The sequence below is a fragment of the Lissotriton vulgaris genome, chromosome 4_1 (assembly GCF_964263255.1).
Source record: "Lissotriton vulgaris chromosome 4_1, aLisVul1.2, whole genome shotgun sequence".
Lineage (NCBI taxonomy): Eukaryota > Metazoa > Chordata > Amphibia > Caudata > Salamandridae > Lissotriton > Lissotriton vulgaris.
The window spans coordinates 2,144,910,591-2,144,928,998 of record NC_141691.1 but is presented as its reverse complement, the minus strand read 5'-3'; the positions used below and the strand labels follow the sequence as shown (position 1 = coordinate 2,144,928,998).

Below are 18,408 nucleotides of genomic sequence, written 5' to 3'. Positions count from 1 at the left end.
ACTGAAAAAACATAGGTTTCAGGGACGTTATAGTTAGTTGGACAGTTCACTCATACAAAACCATAGAAATTCCGCTGTAATAGATAGCTGAGCAAACAATAACTCGTGCCCACGCAATGCACTGCTAATGACATCACATATTACATCATTCATGACATGGTCAGTGACATCACTGATGACATCACTGATGGCATCTCAAATGACCTCACTGATGACATCATCCACGTGAAAAGCCGATGCACCTCCTCACACACTTATATAACCTTTGATACACCCTCTCTAAAATATAGACCCTTGACACTGCTTCAGGGCCAGTCGCTCCACACACTGCACGACTCCCCGTGAGTTTGCCCAAGTTACCCCGCTACTGCCGCGAGTTTGCCGCTGCCCCGCAGCTAAGGATTCTGGGTCTGGTAGTCTGTGCCTGTTTCTGCCCGTGAGTCGCCGCTGCTCCTGCAGCTGAGGATTCTGGACTTTGTTTTTTGTTTTTTGTGCCTGTATTTGCTGCCTGTGATTTATTACTTGTTGTGTTGTTTTAAATTGCCCCCTCGCCTCCGTTTTTCCCACTCTGCTCTCCTCCGCTGCTCCCCTGTGGCCCCGCCCCTTCTCTTCTGTGCCCCCTTCCCATACGCTGCCCCGCTCCCGCCTCCCAGCTGCTCCTCCCTCCCACTTCGCCATTTATGGCGGAGTCCTCGCGTACGCGCAGCGACCACGCACAGCGAGCGCGCTGATTGCATGCCAAAGGCGCGCCAAAGGCAAGCCCATCTACGCCGGTCCGTGCCTGGTCCGTGCCCAGTGCCTAGACCCCTGGCCCCTGACGATGCCAGCCCACACGACGGAGTTACGACGCCGCCATCCACCACGTACTCAAGGCCGGCCGAAACCCCGCCTGCAACCGAGCCAACCTGAAACGCCACCCACGGACCATTCACCTGCCAAGCCTGCAAATTCACCTGCTTCCGAACCTACACCACTGCCGCCAAGCCAGGCACCAGCAACAATCACCTCAAGTGCATCCTGCTCAACACCCACTCCATCCACAGTCACGCCATCGAACTCTGGAACCTCCTCGACACAACATCACCAGACGTCGCCTTCCTCACAGAAACCTGGATGAACGCCTCCTCAGCCCCCGACATCGCCATAGCCATCCCGGATGGCTACAAGATCACCCGGAAGGACAGCGTCAACCAAACCGGAGGAGGCATCACCATCGTCCACAGAAACACCATCCGAATCACGACCAATTCCGACGACACCCTCATCGCCGCCGAGCAGTTTCACTTCCAGATACACACCGACCCCAAGACCACCCTCATAGGCACTCTCATCTACAGACCCCCGGGACCACGCACACAATTCAGCGAAGCCATTGCAGACTTCGTCAGCCAGCACACCCTAACCTCCTCAGACTATATCCTCCTAGGGGACCTCAACTTCCACCTGGAGAACAACAATGACAGCAACACCATCTCCCTGCTGGACAACCTCGCCAACCTCGGACTCAAGCAACTGGTGGACACCCCCACCCACTACTCCGGCCACACGCTCGACCCCATCTTCTCCTCCAGCAAGCACATCTCCTTCAGCCACTCCACCGGACTACACTGGACAGATCACAGCTGCGTCCACTTCAACTTCAGGAGAACCACGACCCACCACCACCCGCAACGGGTTCCCCGCAGAAGCTGGAGCAAGATCACAGCCGACCAACTCACTACCTCCCTCAGCCAGCACCCTCTCACCAACACCAGGGACCCCAACGAAGCAGCCCGCAACCTCACACAGTGGCTCTCCAGCTGCGCCGATGAACTCGCACCACTGTAGAACCCTCCCAGCAGACCCGGCAGCAAGAAAGCCTTGTGGTTCACCAACGACCTAAAAAACTCCAAGAAGACCTGCCGCACCCTCGAGAAAGTCTGGCGCCACGACCAGACAGCAGAAAACATGACAGCCCTCAAGAACGCCACCTGCAAACACCACCAGCTGATCCACACCACCAAAAGGACAACATTCAAAGAACGACTGGACAACAACACCCACAACAGCAAGGAACTCTTCTGCATCGTTAAAGAGCTCTCCAACCCCAGTGCCTACAACAACGACATCACACCCTCGCAAGACCTCTGCGACTCACTCGCCTCGTTCTTTCACCGCAAGATCGCCGACATACACAACAGCTTCGGTGCACAGACCACGCACCCAACCTCCGAACCAGCGCCCCCCACTACCACCCTCTGCGCCTGGACCCCAGTCAGCACCGAAGACACCACCCGCACGATGAACACCATCCACTCCGGCTCCCCAACCGACCCCTGTCCACACCAGATCTTCAACAAAGCCGACTCCATCATCGCACCCCAACTCCGGGACATCATTAACAGCTCCTTTGCATCCGCCACCTTCCCGGAGAGCTGGAAACATGCCGAGCTCAGCGCCCTCCTGAATAAACCCACCGTGGACAACACGGACCTCAAGAACTTCCGCCCCATCTCGCTCCTCCCTTTTCCTGCCAAAGTCATCGAGAAGACCGCCAACAAACAACTCTCCACCTTCCTCGAGACAAACAGATCCCTTGACCCCTCACAGTCCGGTTTCCGAGCAAACCACTGCACCGAGACCGCCCTCATCGCAGCCACCGACGACATCAGGTCCGTACTCGACAACGGGGAAACAGCTGCCACCGCACCCTGATACAGCGCTTCAGCAACACCAGAATCCAAGGAACGGCCTTGGAGTGGATCATCTCAATCCTCACCGGAAGAACCCAGAGAGTCCGCCTCCCCCCGTTCCGATCCGCGGCCACCAAAGTCATCTGCGGCGTTCCGCAAGGTTCCTCGCTCAGCCCCACCCTCTTCCACGTCTACATGAGCCCCCTCGCAGCTATTGCACGCCAACACAACCTAAACATCATTTCCTACGCTGACGACACCCAGCTGATCCTCTCCCTCACCAACGACCCCACCACCGCCAGAGCCAGCCTCCAGGAAGGAATGAAAGACGTCGCGGAATGGATGAAGCTCAGCCATCTGAAATTGAACTCAGACAAGACGGAAGTCCTCATCCTGGGACCATCGCCCTCTGCCTGGGACGACTCCTGGTGGCCCCTGCCCTGGGTACCGCCCCCAAGCCAACGGACCATGCACGCGACCTGGGTGTCATCCTGGACTCCTCACTCACGATGACCAAGCAAGTCAACACCGTCTCATCATCCTGTTTCAACATCCTGCGCATGCTCCGAAAGATCTTCCGGTGGATCCCCACCGAAACCAGGAAGACGGTCACCCAGGCTCTCGTCACCAGCCGACTGGACTACGGGAACACCCTCTACGCTGGTACCACAGCCAAACTCCAGTAAAGACTCCAACGGATACAGAACGCTTCTGCACGACTCATCCTGGACATCCCCTGTCATGGCCACATCTCTGCCCATCTGAGAGACCTGCACTGGCTCCTCGTCAGCAAGAGGATCGCGTTCAGACTCCTCACCCATGTACGAAAGGCTCTCCACGACATGGGCCCCAAATACCTCAACAGCCGCCTCACGTTCTACACACCCACCCGCCAGCTCCGTTCCCCCAGCCTCGCCCTCGCCACCGTCCCACGAATTCGCAGAACCACCGCTGGAGGAAGATCCTTCTCCTACTTGGCGGCCAAGACATGGAACTCCCTCCCCACCCACCTACGGTGGACCCAGGACCATCTCTCCTTCAGGAAACAACTCAAGACCTGGCTGTTCGAGCAGTAGCAACCCATCCCACCCCCCAGCGCCTTGAGACCCTAGCGGGTGAGCAGCGCGCTATACAAATTTGCTGATTGATTGATTGATTGATTGATCCACTAATTCCTGGGTCTACACACACATCTACTCATTGACCCATACAGTTACTCATACATGCAGTCACTAATCAATCCAACACTATCATATGCACTCATACACCTATACAAACACTCACACACCGTCACTCATCCAGAGTTAATCACACATCTAGTTAGTCATGCAAAAAATCAATCACTTCTATTTATTCACCTATACAGGTATACACACACCACATCACTTATCCATACAGATGCTAACACTTACTTACTCGCTTATACAGTCACTGATACAAGTACACACTCATCTCTACATCCACTCTCACAATCACTCACTCTCACATATAGTTATTTCTATACACCATCAATCACTTATATATTGCCTTTTATATGTGTAGTTACTCACACATTTACCATTGAGACATCCATTCACTCACCAACACACCCACATACATACTCACCCACGCATACAGCTATTTCCAAATGCACTCTTGAACCCATATACCCAGTGAATCAACCACTCACACATCTATGCACAGAGTCACATACCTTCCACCCACCCACACACATACTCAGGCACCCCATATAAATACGCAGGCAACCAATCAATAACCCATATAGACACTCATTTAGCTACTGACCAACCCTTGCAGCAGTTTACACAACAGACAGACTGATGCAGACATTTACACAGTTTAGTCACTACCCCATGCATTCAGTGAGAAACATTTAATCACTCACTTATACAGTCAGTCATGCACCTACTAAATCCTCCATCAATACACTTTAACACCCACTCATTCTTCAATATACCTTGGCATATATATATAAAACATATTTAAACTTGAATATGAAACAATCAGTCACTGGATAATGTCATCAGTGAGGTCACTGACCATGTCATGAATGATTTAATATGTGATGTCATCAGCAGTGCATTGTGGGGGCGCAAATTATAGTTAGTTCAACTAACTATAACAGCAGAATTTCTCTGGTTTTGTACGAGTGAAATGTCCAACTAGGTTTAATGTCCCTGATACCTATGTTTTTTTCAGTGAATATATATACAAGTATATACCAAAGTATATACACAAGGTCTTGAAAGCTCGACCGAAAAATAGTAAATATTTTTTCGTGAATTTCTATAGTTTTTTAATAAAGTAGAAAATAACATTCTATTTCTATACCAAACTATAATGCCACTTCAACAAAAATGTTTTACTGTGAACTTCCAGGTTCTTTGTATATTAAGAAATATTTAATTACTAATAGTGACACCGACCCCAGGCCGAATATCATCTTGGCATAGAGCTCCAACTAGGAGTGCTTTAAAAATGTTCTGGTAAGTTCTCCAGGGGTCATAGATTTAAAGACCCAGGAGACACACTGTTTTTTTAATGTTGCTGATGCAGTCTCTGAAAACCCATACAAAATCGGAAAAAACTCGGTTGATGCCCCTACCCTTGCATGTAAATTAAAAGCCCTTGAAGGGCATTTTTGGGCATTCTATTTCATGAGCAGTGAATAGTAAATGAACACATTTATTTATATGTGTAGGGTGTCCCGAATTTCACCCAGGACACCCTAATATTTAATTATTTCATGGGGCCACATAACTCCTCTGTTTTAGCTACTCTGTTCATAAAAAAAACAGGCGCTGGTAATTAAATGTATTGATCTGCAATAAATGAATAACAGTCTTGACTAAAGAATTACCAGCCCTGGTTCTTCCTTGTCAATATATATACCTTTCTAAATGTGGCATTTTCAAAATTGTAATGATACATTTGACTTTACCATTAAAGAGGGTTTATCATTACAATTCTATAGGTATCAGACATGACATATCTACCTACTATCATTTAGGAATAACCGCTTATTAAATGTAATAAGGTCCATCCATTCACCCACCCACCCATCATTCTATCCATCCGTACATCCATTCATCCATTCATCTATTCATTCATCTACCCACTCATCTATCCTTCCTTCCATCCATACATCCATTTATCCATCCATGCATTGTTTAATCCATCCACCAAATCGTCCACCCACACGCACCCATCCATTTATCCACCCAGTGTATCCATCCATCCATCCATCCATCCATCCATCCATCCATCCATCCATCCATCATCCATCCATCCATCCATCCATACTTCCATCAAACATCCACCCATCCATCCGTCCATTCATCCATCCATCATAGTAAGTGCCCTATCACATGTGCTTTTTCCGTTGTAACAGACCTTTGTCTTTCCAGTTAAAGGGTGTCCTCTTGTCTCATGGGAGATTGACTCCATTTCATGAATAGTCACAATTCATGCACTATTTCCACATCGTGCACATGTCCTGATCGCTTCTCTGTAGCGAGTTTGCTGAATATCTGTGTTTTGTTTTCTTTTAGACTGTGCGGGTTGAGATCATAAATCTACGATGGATGAGCTCCGGATAATCCTTGTGGGTAAAACCGGGGCTGGGAAGAGCGCCACCGGGAACACCATCCTCGGGAGGACGGAGTTTAAGGCCAGGTGCGCACCAGGGTCAGTGACCACAGAGAGCCAGAGGGGGTGCTGTGAGTACAACCGGACACGCATCACTGTGGTGGACACACCGGGGCTGTTTGATACAAAACGCTCTGAGGCAGAAATCAAGACAGATATTGCTGAGGCAGCTGGGCTGTGTCCCCCAGGGCCACATGCCATCCTCTTTGTGGTGAAGCTGGGACGGTTCACTCAAGAAGAAGCCGAGGCTATTACAACACTCCAAGGTCTGTTTGGTAAAAAAGCAGCAAAGTACATGATGGTGGTCTTCACAAGAAAAGATGACTTGGGAAATGAGCCAATAGGATCGTATGTGGCAGAAGATAATGGAAAACTAAAAGACTTCATTGGATATTGTAAAGAGCGTTACTGTGCTGTCAAGAACACAGCGACTGGAGGGGAACTGGAGAAAGAGCGCAGAGAACTGGTGGCAGAAATAGAGAGCATAAAAAAAGAGAATGGAGGAAGCGTTTACAAGCACAGGGAAGGTAAGGAGACAACACCAACAATTAAACAACAGGGGGCCCTGATCTCTTGACTGGGTGAGAGTATTCTGCTTAATTCAGAAACTCTGTCCATCACCACCCCCTGTTGTTTAATTATTTTGTCCACCATAAGCGTGGAAGGGTATACTCAGACGTGAGTCCCTAGCTCATTGCACCATCAGGATTCAAGCAAGCCGGGCCGAAGACGGCTGAAATGCCAGAAACCGGTCCCCGGTAGCTTGTTTCCTTCCCAGTGAAAGAATTGGCTTGGTAGTTTGGTTTGCCCTGTTCCCATGATACACTGGGCCAGGGACAGACTAATTTGCATATAGCCAGGTTCTGAGCTGGGATGGTGCAGTGAGCTAAAAAACGGTGTTGGATTAAGCCCTGATCTCTTGACTGGGTGAGAGTATTCTGCCTATTTTAGAAACTCTGTCCATCACCACACCCTGTTGTTTAATTATTTTGTCCACCATAAGCGTGGAAGGGTATACTCAGACGTGAGTCCCTAGCTCATTGCACCATCAGGATTCAAGCAAGCCGGGCCGAAGACGGCTGAAATGCCAGAAACCGGTCCCCGGTAACTTGTTTCCTTCCCAGTGAAAGAATTGGCTTGGTAGTTTGGTTTGCCCTGTTCCCATGATACACTGGGCCAGGGACAGACTAATTTGCATATAGCCAGGTTCTGAGCTGGGATGGTGCAGTGAGCTAAAAAACGGTGTTGGATTAAGCCCTGATCTCTTGACTGGGTGAGAGTATTCTGCTTAATTCAGAAACTCTGTCCATCACCACCCCCTGTTGTTTAATTACATATCATTTCTGACATAGAGTTGCTATAAGAAATATGGTAAGTTCTCCTGTGGTCTTATATTCAATATATTCCAAAATGGAGCCAAGAGGGAAAAGGGGATCAAGGTTGCCCGCCCCTCATATACTGACAATATCACAAAAACCTTGTCCCCTGGGCCTTCAATATCAACAATCCTATGAGTGCAATGGAGACACAAATGGTCAAGATCCAATGCTAAACCACCAATTTTTGGAAATGTTTTGGTTGGTGTTTTTAATGTACGTCGCCCAAAATTCTCAACATAAAAATAAGAGCAATTCCTAGTAAGCTTCAATAAGACAGTCAAAACAGAGCACTGAACGATGTCTGCATCAGTCAATACAATAAAATATGTTTTTATTGTTGAATTAGTAAAAATCCTTACAATAAGAAAAGTAAGATTCGCCAATGTTTGCATCACAAATTACTTTAAAAAAAACAAGAGAGTATCAAAATTAAAAGTATTAATGCTGGAACTCTACTCGGAACCCCCCCCCCTCTTACAACATAGGGATTTATAAAATGAACTTTGGATCACAAGCATAAAAAGGAAAGGCCCTGGGCAGAGTATTAGATAATCATTGACTGACTTGTAACTGCTTTCTAATTTCAGTCATAAATTTGAGTCTCCAACAAGTCAGGATTGGGGATGAACCTCCCAGCCAGAAAATAACGGCCTGTCGACATGTTCTTATATTCAATTTGTTCAGTATGTCCCGTATGAACCGTCTTCTAGATACTATCAGTGCTGGGCATACACAAAACAAATGAATTAGGGATTCATTTTGATATCCGCAAAGTCTGCATTTTGGGCAATCGTCTTGAGGTTTCCAGGAAGGTCTTAAATCCTTGGATTCATGTAGGCCCATACGGAGGTTGATGAGGAATTTTTTTAAATGCTGGTTGAAATGAGTTGCCAGGTAAGCCTGAGGTTGTTGGAGTGAATAGGGAGAAATAACTGTCCAGGCATTACGTCGGTGGGACAATGTTTGTTTGTCTTCCAATAAAGACTTCCTTTTGGCATTAGAATTTGCAATTTTGCAGAAACTGACCTGGTCAATTTTTTGTTCCATAATACTGGCAGATTGAGGTCCGCAAGGCAATTCTCCAAGTGGATGGCCCAGGGCTGCGTGGATTCTGAATTGATTGCTTGCCAACAAAGATTATTTAAAGAGTCTGGTTCGGCAGCAAGAAGTTTGTGGCAACATTTAACAAATGTCGACTTGGACCTAAAGGTTTGATTTTGAAGTCCGAATTCTATTCTCACCTGGGCTGGTTAGGAGCATTTAGGCAGTTTGAATACTTCTTTGTAGATTTTATTTTGTAAAGTGTTTAGTAAACCAGCTTCCCCTCCAAGCCATGTTACCAGCCTGTATGATAGTGTAGGTAAAACCTGAGCGGCCATTGCTTTTAAGAGATGAGAAAAGTTTGGGCCATCCAGTTTTTGCAAGAGTCGCCTGTATCCATAAATTAGCGTCTGGGACTTAGCTTTTAACACCGCCGAGTGTTCTTTTTTTGAATTGTCTTTGCCGAGGGTAAGCCCCAGATATCGATAATGTGGCTGTTCCCCTATTGCGAGATGGTTACATGTCTAACTATATTTGATTGATTTTCGCTCTATAAGACGGATTACTTTTGTCTTTTCTCTGTTCAGTTCCTGATGTTCTTCGTCCAAATAGAGTTGTAGAGCATTTATCAGCCTTTGCAGCCCAATTGGGGTTCGGCTTAAGAGGACAATGTCATCTGCAAACTGAATGATTGGCATTGGGGTGTTGCAGAGATACGAAGCATGACTTGCAATTTTCCCAAGATCGGCAAAGTATAGATTAAATAAACATGGAGCCAGGACACAGCCCTGTTTCAGACCGTCATCAGAAGGAATATTTGACGTGAGGCTTGAGCCCTGTCCTTGTTTAACCCTTGCCCAAGTGTCCGTGTAGAGGAGCATAAGGGAGTTAAGAAGATTTGTTGACAGCCCCCACTCCTTGAGTTTTGCCCAAAGTCTCCCCCTACTAACTCGATCAAAAGCGGCTCTAATGTCAATAAAGCAGCCATATAACCGGTTGTTCTTTATTTTGTCTCTTTCCATCAGGAGTGTTAGGGCTGTGAGATTTTTTATAGTCCCTGTCCCTTTTCTAAAGCCTGTTTGGTAACTGGGGATTAGGTTGTTATTATCCACCCATCCCTGAATCTCCACCAGAATGCAAGAAGCGTATAGTTTGGCTTCCACGTCTATCAAAGATATTAAACGATAGTTCCGTGGCGATCTCCTGTCTCCCTTTTTAAAAATAGGGTAGATGATATTGCCGTTCCATGATGAAGGCTGCTGGTTATGGGCAAAAACTTGATTGAATAAGGCGGAAAGATGGAAGGCCCAGAAATCGGCGTTATGTTTAAATACTGCGTTGGGGAGGCCGTTAGGTCCTGGAGCCCCTTCTGTTTTAAGTTTGTTAATAAACCTTTTGACTCTGTCGCTGGAGAATAGGTCCGTCTGTATCGACAGGTTATTAGTCCTTCCTATGTCTGGATGATATGTTGGGTATTCTAGTGCTCCTTTCAAGTGGATTGAGTTCGTGGATAGATTGGAACAACAATAATTTTCAGAAGGAGAAAAATCCAATGTAAAATAGAGCTTTTTTACGTGGTCTTCCTAGCTTTGTTTGCTAATGCCGGGATCCTGGGATATTACCTCTGCGTTGCTTAATTGGTTGATAATGCCCCAGAAGTCCCTTGTGTTTCGCTTTTTACTGGCTACTAGCAATTTTGCCCACGTCTCTTCCTTGTGTTTGGTCTTGGCTTTCCACACCATTTTACGATAGTTTTTTCTCATACTCCTGATGAGTGAGTAGGTTGACGAGGGGGACTGAATGTTGCTCCTTGTTGCCTTCCGTTGCACCTGGGCTAATTTTCTCTTTTCCTGTCTTAATTTGTTATTGAACCACAGTTCCCGTGAAACTAGTGGGACTTGGCGCGCAGCAAAAGGAACCGAATGTTCAATGGACAAGTTCTCTAACAGATTTTCCCAAATTGAAACCTGGTCTTCATTTTGATCATTTGCATGTAGAGCAAAAAAATTGCTTGCGGTTTCATAGATGGTTTTGGTTCCGCTGCCCCTCCAACGCAATCTTCGTAAATTAAACTTCTCTGTGTGGTGGGAGAGAACAGTTAACTGGGCAGACTCCTGTACCCCTATGTTGATCCAAGTAATTTGCTCGAAATGGTCACTTTCGATTCGTGTTACTATTTCATAGCCCTCCACTGAGTCAAACAGTTTGTTACTGATTAGAGTAAAGTCGATCGTTGACAAAGCCTTACCACTCATGTACGTGGGAGCTGGTGTGGATCCGCCTGCTGTTTCTGGCTTTAAGATTGTTAATCCCAGCGCTGTCAGATGTCTTGAAATTGTTGTCTTGGGCTCTGCCCGGGTTTTTTGCCTTGAGATATGAATATTTAAGTTGTCATGATTTAGGTTAAGATTAAAGTCACCTAATAAAATCAGCAAACTTTGAGAGTTTGATTTCTGAAGTGTTTTTATAAGTTCAATAAGCACGGCCAGTTTCCCTTTTTTTTCGTTCGATCAGGGTGAATATAAATGTTTATTAATAACAGTTGATGACGGGGTTTTATAGAGATCTTGGTTGCCTGCACCCAGCTTAGTTTGGTCATCTGCTAGATACAGGAAGTTTTCAGCGCCAAGATACTCCTTGGAGTGGTAGTGCGCTATATAAGAACCCTATCACATCACATCACTTAGTCCCACATCCAGTTTTTCCAGGTCCCAATTGAATTTCAGCGAGATGTATGTGGATAGCCCACCACTGGGGTGCCCAAACTTAGATGTTCTCTCGGCAAAAATGTGATGTTCGGTGTAGCCGGAAAAGGCGGGGGATACCAGGTTCCAGGTCTCTTGTAATAGTAGGATGTCATATTTATGAAAAAACAGTTGAGTCTCACTGTCTTGGTCCATACTGCTAAAACCATGAATGTTCCAGCTGCAAATGCCTATTATGGGCGCTTTGACCCCGTCCTTGAATGCATGTTTTGGCCGTATGCATTGAGTTGAGAGTTTTTTTTTCTTAGGAGTACTTTTGTTTTAGGGTAAACGGGATCTATGACCAGTCCTGAATTGGGGGCCCGCCTACACAGGATTGCGTTTGAAATGTGTTACGACCACCGTCTTCTTGAACTAATATAGCCGGGAAGGCACCATGGAGACACGAGGTTTGCTTGCGGCTAATTGGGTCCTCCCTGATTGTGGTCTGTGTGGTTTTACAAGCGGTAACGGATATCTCTTGCATGTGTGTTGTTTGAGGGTAATTCCCCATTGGTCGAATAATCCTTTATTTTCGAAGATCCTAGAACTAGATTTATCGTCTCATTGTTTCCTTTTTTGACTGCTCCCAGAATGTCTTTCAGTATTACAGGGAGTGAAGCCAGTTTCTCGATGATATGCCCAGAGCCACAGCTGGACGATGGGCTTGTAAAGCCTTTATCAGTTAAAACCTGTTTTAACAGGGGGGTATCCGAGATTTCTTTATTTGACAGAAGAGTGATGATTGTGTCTGTTTTGAAGTTGATATGAGCTATGTGATCTGCGATAACATTTATCAGGTCTATTTGGACCTCCATCTTATCTGATTGAAAATTAAGAGCCTTTATAGCCTGGTCCAGAGTACTGATCAGGGTGTTCCCCCAGAACCCGGAGGGCACTTGACTGGAGCTGGTCTTAGTCTGCTCCACCCGTTGGGAGGTCGAGCTTGTCGAAGAAATTGATATAGGGGGATGTGTTGATTTTTTTTGATAGATGCTGTGGACTCCAGAGCTGTCATCAATTAAGATTCTATGGATCATGCCAGAGGCAACCACATGATGGGGCGTGGACGCCACTGGGGTCCGGTTTTGTTCCCCGGCCAATTGGTCATAGACCAGATTTAGATCTAGATTTATTTCATGCAAAGGGTGGCTTGGGGCCGGGGGCAGTGTTGCATTGACCAAATTTGGAAGATTAAAACCAGACGAGTGGTCAATCTGGACATCCTGCCTCGTGCACCTCTGGATTGGTAGCGTTTTTAAGCGTCCGTGTCCAAGATCGGTTTGGGCATTATTGTGATTGAGGACATGATTGATTGCACCCACTTTCGATTTATTATTAGAATCACTGAATAGAATTTCTAATGAGTCCTGGCCAGGAGAAATGGGTGAGGGCAGAACTAGTTTTTTGCCCGGACTTGTTTGGTTTAATTTTGGGGAACTGAAATTGTGAATCATTGCCTGTACAAGTACTGTTTTGTTTGTAGGAGACTTGAGAGGTTGCTCAATTGATAAGACCGGTTGAGGTTGGATAAAAGATTCTAAAGTTTGGCTTTGGGCCATCAATGATTTGCCACAATTTGATGTTCCTAGGTGACTGGGATTTGTCTTCTTGGCCGGTTGAATGGGACTTGGTAAGTTCCTAAATTCCCTCGTTGTTGCCAACATTGCCGATACAGGGTCTTTTAAAAAGAAAAATTTGCTAATCTTTTGCTGATTTCCTCGTTGTCGCCCGGGGCTGACCGGGGATGAGGGCGGACGGACTATCTCACTTGCACCGTCGCACCACTCTTTCTGCAGAACAACTAGGGGAGGAGTTGCTTGAGCTTGTTCTGGTGCGCCTAACTTCTTGGTCTTTTTGCTGCGTGATGCTATATTTGTTGAAGCCTGTCGTTTAGTGCCTGAGTGCATTTTGACCTTCAGGTGTTGTAAAATGAAATTGAGGCTGGCGTGGGAGCTGAATAGGCTACTGGTTTAGGCGAGGATGTGCCAAGGTGGAACGCTGGGGGGACAGTTGGAACGGACGAGCGGTGCACTCAGGGGGTACCTCGAGCCAAAACGGACCTAGTCAGCTTGGCCTGGGCAGCCCCCCCGGGCTCTTACTTAGCGGCTGTCTCTAACGGAAACCGCGCTCGTACTTTGTCCCTGCCCTTCACTTCACTTCACTTTTCTCTTAGCATCTCGTCGTCAGGCAAGAGAAGGGGCAAGGTTGGCTGGATAGAAAAAGCCAGGCATCACTGATACTGGCCCTGGAACACGGCAAAGCAACAAAACTTCAGCTCGCCTCTCGGTCATCCAACGGCCGTAGGCGGTGAACCAGAGGAGGTAAAGCAAATAGCAGCAGCGAATTGCAAAAAAAAAATACGATGATGCACAATGACCAGCTCGCCTACTCGCTTGCCTCCTGCAAACCACCGAGCGCCGGACTGCAAACACCAGCCGACACCAGGCTCCATGCCCCTCGAACTCACTGGCCGCTCATCTCTATCCTCCTTCCTTCCTCGGCGACTCGAGCTGGCTGGCCGGTACTTCCGTCCCGCCGTCCGTGGTGCGGGACCCAGGTCACACCGGTGCTTGTGCTCCGCTTCAGCCAGACGGTTCTCTCAGCTCCCGTCTACACGATTGGGGGGGCGAGCTGAAAGTCAAGACGCAGAGGGCTTGGGGGCCTGAGGGCTGGAGGCTGGGTACCCCCGGTGTAAAAAGGGGAAACCCTCTTGCCACTCGCCACTCGCCGCAGCTGCCGCAGCTACCGCCTCAGCTTCTGCTCTGCTCTGCTTTGCTCACTTCCACTCGACTGCCGCGCACACGATCACCCCCTTGTCTGCATCAGTCATGTACACAAGCATCCGCCCACACTTACTACATGTGAAAAAATGTGTGGAGAAAAAAAGTTACACCTCACGGGCGCACCACCCTCGGGGCAACTGGCAGGTGTTCACCAGATTATCCCCCTTTTTTCATCATAGGTAGTCATTCAATTCAATAAAAGAAAATGAAAGTATCCATAACAAACCAAAAAATTGTGTATAAAGTGCAAAGCAGCAATTAACATTCACTCCTCTATGTGACAAAAATGCTTAAAATCAACAGGCACACCTTTCACACAACTTTATTTTGAAAGTAGGTGTGCTCTGTTGAATTAAAAAGGCTGGTAGCTAACTCTGCATACCATTACCTACAGCCAACATGTTTCACTACCACTGAAACTTCCGGCAGATTCATCAGGGCTTGACACTTTGTCACCGCACCAATGTTGGACACCTTGTACTCTGGGAATGTCAAATTGAAAAAATACAGAAATTAAAAACACATCAGGGACACCCCTCAGGACACTCTAAGTCTATCCACAAATTTTTCATAAAAATGCATTACCCTCTTCCAGCCACTTTTTCTCGTACCAGCTGCAGAGGAAGGTATATGCTGGCTCCTCATGTGAGCCACAACATCAACTGAATGGCACCGTTCGATTGTTACATCAATCCAGGAAGAACAAAAACCAAACCACCACGTGTCATAGGTCAGATTTTTTTATCCTCATGTGAGCCTCAACATAGACTAACTAGCCCCTGCAGAGATTGCGTCAATTTTGGACAATTTAAGACATACAACACAACAAACAAAAACCAGCGTATCATAGGTCGTATTTAGATTATCCATGGGCATCAACTTTCCCATAAATGTGCCCACACAGAGTCACTTTCGATACTGGATGATGCAAAGTTCTTCGCACAACATGCGACCTGAATGTGCCCTGTCGCTGTTGATCCCATGTGACAACCTATTCCTTATGTCCTGTGAGTGCTGTCATATGACCTTTTCCGATAATGATACATCTTCAGTCTCATCTTTAAATACTTAAATATTTAGACACCCAATTTGGACGATTTGTTCCGGCTATCCTCTCATGTTTCTATAGCCCCGCACCCTACGCCTCACCATGTGGAGCTACAAATAGCTCTGTTCTTCGTCCAGATGACGCGGCGTCATCCGTATTCTGTATTTGAAATCACCGCGGGGACACCAGCTAAACATCAGAGAGCCGAAACCTGAGTTCTCCCAGGAAGACTGCCAGAATTTTCAGGACTTTTTTACTAGGAAAATTGAAGATCTCCTGGGTGAAATTTCCCGGACGCAAAGGTTTGAATGTCCATTACACATTACGCAGGATTCCCCAGATGTACTTCACTTTATGAACACTTTGCCCTTGATTACCAAGGAGACGCTGGCTAGTTTGACAGAGAGAGTAAACTCGGGCCCGCAGGTAGATCCCTGCCCACCCAGTGTTTTTAAACTCTCAATGTCAGGAGTTGAAAAGTATGTGCTCACCCTCTTTAATAGATCCTTAGAGACAGGAAAGGTCCCGGCTTCTTTTAAAGAGGCTAGGCTGATTCCGCTTCTTAAGAAGCCTGGAGCTGAGGTTAAAGATCATAAAAACTATAGGCCCATCTCTCAATTACCTTTCCTGGCTAAAATGATTGAGCAGCATGTGTTGAGTCATCTTTCAAAACACTTGGAGTCCAACGCCCTATTAGAGCAAAATCAGGCTGGGTTTCGAAAACATCACAGTACGGAGCTGGTGATGGTATCCATTTTGGACGAACTAAGGTGTAGAGCTGACAAAAAGATCCCGGGGGCCCTGGTGCTTTTAGATCTCTCAGCCGCGTTTGACACTGTGAATCACAACCTACTGTTAAGACGCGTGATTGATCTGGGCATCGGGGGGACCGCGCTGGGCTGGTTAACATCTTTCCTGCAGGGAAGATCGCAGAGGGTCCAGTTGTCAGAGTTGGTTTCTACACCAGCGGCACTTACATGCGGAGTGCCGCAGGGATCCGCCCTCTCACCGCTCCTTTTTAATATATATTTACAGCCATTGATTTTTGCTCTAAATCAAATGGAATGTCAAATTTTTAACTACGCCGACGACACTCAGATTATCATACAAATTGAGGTGTCATCTGGTACCCAGGCTAGGCTACAGAACATCCTAAAATTCACGACTAATTGGATGTCTTCCAACTCCTTGAAGATTAATCCAGAGAAGACCGAAGTGTTGCCCATCACCATCTCGGGTAACCCATGAAGCGATCTTCTCTGGCCTCAGGAGCTGGGTAGATCTCCGATACCAGCGAGAGTGGTGAAAAGCCTGGGTATCCATATTGATGGTAATCTATCCATGAAAAATCAAGTGTCGTCGGTTGTTGGCACATGCGTTGGCCTCCTAAGGCAACTTAGGAAAACTTCCCTATGCTCTCATTTTCCACACATTTTCCACACGAAGGACGGTGGTGTCTGCAATGATTTTAGGACGTCTCGACTATGGAAATGCCCTTTATGTTGGGCTCCCCCAGCAGCAACTGTCGAGACTGCAGATAGTGATGAACGATGCAGCTAGACTGATTTTCGGGAAATCTAGAAACACCCATGCCTCTCCTCTCTTACGCCAATTACATTGGCTTCCGATTAGGCAGAGGATTTTATTTAAAAGTCTGTGCATCGCTCATAAAGCGGTTTATGGCAATGCACCCAACTACATTAAAGCTAGGCTGGTGCAGTACACCCCCAGAAGGACCCTGCGTTCATCTGAGGACACTCTTCTGGTAAACCCGCGCTATCGGTTGACCACCCTTGGTGGACGGGCTTTTTCAACTACTCTCCCCGCTGCCTGGAACAAGTTGCCAGCAAGTCTCAGGAAGGAGCCAAACCTAATGCCTTTTAGGCGATTATTAAAAACAGTGCTCTTCCGAGAAGCGTGGGGTGTGATATAACTCGGCTGTCTGTTCTCTGAGAGGACTAGTTTCTCAAGTACAAGCGCTTAGAGACCAATCGGTGATAACGCGCTATATAAATATAATAAATAAATAAATATCTATGGAAGGCACGTGACTAGGATCCGTCACGTGACTCCCCCCTCGGCTTCAATATGCCGGTTTTGGATCTGCCTACGATCATTGGCTCTCTTATCGTCATGTGATCCAGGTTGGTCACATGGCTCCTTCCTCGGCATCAAAGCACCATGATTGTGCGGGAAGCACTCCGTTTAAATATAATAAAGCTTGATCAAAAACTTAAAAAACGTTTGAAAACCTCCGAGTTCTAGAACCAACAATTCAATACCTATGAGGGCTGTTTGTGGGCCAATTAAAAACGTTATTAAGAGGTCCCAAAATTTTTTATTTGAATTTAAACCAACCACTGTTTTTTCGTGGCTATTGACCTAATGCCTATTACAAAGGCACCCTATAGGGAGGAATAGCCCAGGTAGATACAAAAGAAAATTAAATTAAAGCCCGGCTGAAAGGCTAGGGTGTAGTGATAAGCATTACTTGACCTTATTCCATTCTATAATTTCATTGAGCCCCTGTTGGTCACTCTTTTCTATATAAATCCAGTGGGCTTCTTTTGACAACAGGGCACTCTCCATGTTGTTCGGATTACCAATCACCTTTTCAAGAACTGTCCAAGTAAAATTGTGCTTTTCTTTAAAACAATGCTGGAACAATTTGGTTGTAAGTTTTCCTGCCCTTATATTGCTGAGATGTTCTTATACGCTCACCTTTATTTTCCTAGAAGTTAACCCGATATATTGCAGGCCGCATTCACACAGTAGTCGATATACCACATTAGTGGTGTTACAATTACTGAAGTGGTTGAAAAGCCACTCCTTTCCTGAGGCCAAAGTCACACTGGTACATTTTTTCGTTAATGGACACACAGAACAAGACCCACATGGGTAATGTCCATTCGGTATTGTAGAGGAGCTCTTGTTTCCCCCTTGGGGTTTGCGTGTGTGGACAAGCCTGTCCTTGAGATTACTTGATCTCTTGAAAGAGAACCTCGGCGGGGGCATCACAAAGTCTTTGTTCGATAGGAGGCCAATGTTTTTGTATGGATTGTCTGATTTTAGGGGCCATTGGACGTCATG

General features: G+C 46.6%; 1 pseudogene; it reads left to right on the top strand.

Annotated features, from left to right (window-relative positions):
- Window positions 1–6,252: 6,252 nt before the first annotated feature.
- LOC147725275 (GTPase IMAP family member 4 pseudogene) lies at window positions 6,253–9,431 on the top strand (annotated as a pseudogene).
- Window positions 9,432–18,408: the final 8,977 nt, after the last annotated feature.